Genomic DNA, 1,161 nt, shown 5'->3' on the forward strand with positions numbered 1-1,161 from the left:
GAGGTGGCTGCAGTGGGGGCGCCGGCCCGGGAGCTGCAGCAGGCGGCTGCAGAGGGGGCGCCTCTGCAGGAACTGGAGCGCGGTCAGGAACTGGAGCGCGGTCAGGAACAGGAGCTGGCTGCAGAGGGGGCGCCTGCCCGGGAGCTGCAGCAGGCGGCTGCAGAGGGGGCGCCTGCCCGGGAGCTGCAGCAGGCGGCTGCAGAGGGGGCGCCTGCCCGGGAGCTGCAGCAGGCGGCTGTAGAGGGGGCGCCTGCCCGGGAGCTGCAGCAGGCGGCTGCAGAGGGGGCGCCTCTGCAGGAACTGGAGCGCGGTCAGGAACTGGAACGCGGTCAGGAACAGGAACGCGGTCAGGAACAGGAGCTGGCTGCAGTGGGGGCGCCTGCCCTGGAGCTGCAGGTGGCTGCAGTGGGGGCGCCTGCCCTGGAGCTGCAGGTGGCTGCAGTGGGGGCGCCTGCCCTGGAGCTGCAGGTGGCTGCAGTGGGGGCGCCTGCCCTGAAGCTGCAGGTGGCTGCAGTGGGGGCGCCTGCCCTGGAGCTGCAGGTGGCTGCAGTGGGGGCAGCGAAGGCGGCTGCGCAGGCGGCGGCGGCTGCACGGGAGCGGGGTCCGCCGGCAATGGCGGCTGCACGGGAGCGGGGTCCGCCGGCAATGGCGGCTGCACGGGAGCGGGGTCCGCCGGCAATGGCGGCTGCACGGGAGCGGGGTCCGCCGGCAATGGCGGCTGCACGGGAGCGGGGACTGCAGCCCTCTGGAGCAGTAAGAGCTGCCGCACGTCCTCTGCCATACTCACCAGCTCCTCGGGGTCGGAAGCGGGAGTAAATGCTGCAAAGCTCCTCTGGAGTCGCTCCGCTAGCCCCGCTACCTCCGGACTTACTGGAGGGACCAGTTCCCCCCAGATCCTCCAGAACAACCCCTGGAGGGCAAAGAACTGGGAGGCGCAGTTCACCGGCTTCCCTAAGTGAGGCGCGGGCAGCGCCTCCGGGGTGGTTACTGCAGGGGGAGAGAGCTGTGTGTCCGTGGGCGTTAACGGAGGGAGCTCCTCGGGACAGGCAATCGCCGGTCTCCTCCTCCTTCTCCGGCGCCCAGCGGCGGCGAGAGGTGGTGCGATGTCCTGAAAAACAGGCGGTGAAAGGATCGGCTCCGGGTAAGGGTAGAGGAAGGGCT

Source organism: Brienomyrus brachyistius, unplaced genomic scaffold (genome assembly GCF_023856365.1).
Source record: "Brienomyrus brachyistius isolate T26 unplaced genomic scaffold, BBRACH_0.4 scaffold181, whole genome shotgun sequence".
NCBI classification, from domain to species: Eukaryota; Metazoa; Chordata; class Actinopteri; order Osteoglossiformes; family Mormyridae; genus Brienomyrus; species Brienomyrus brachyistius.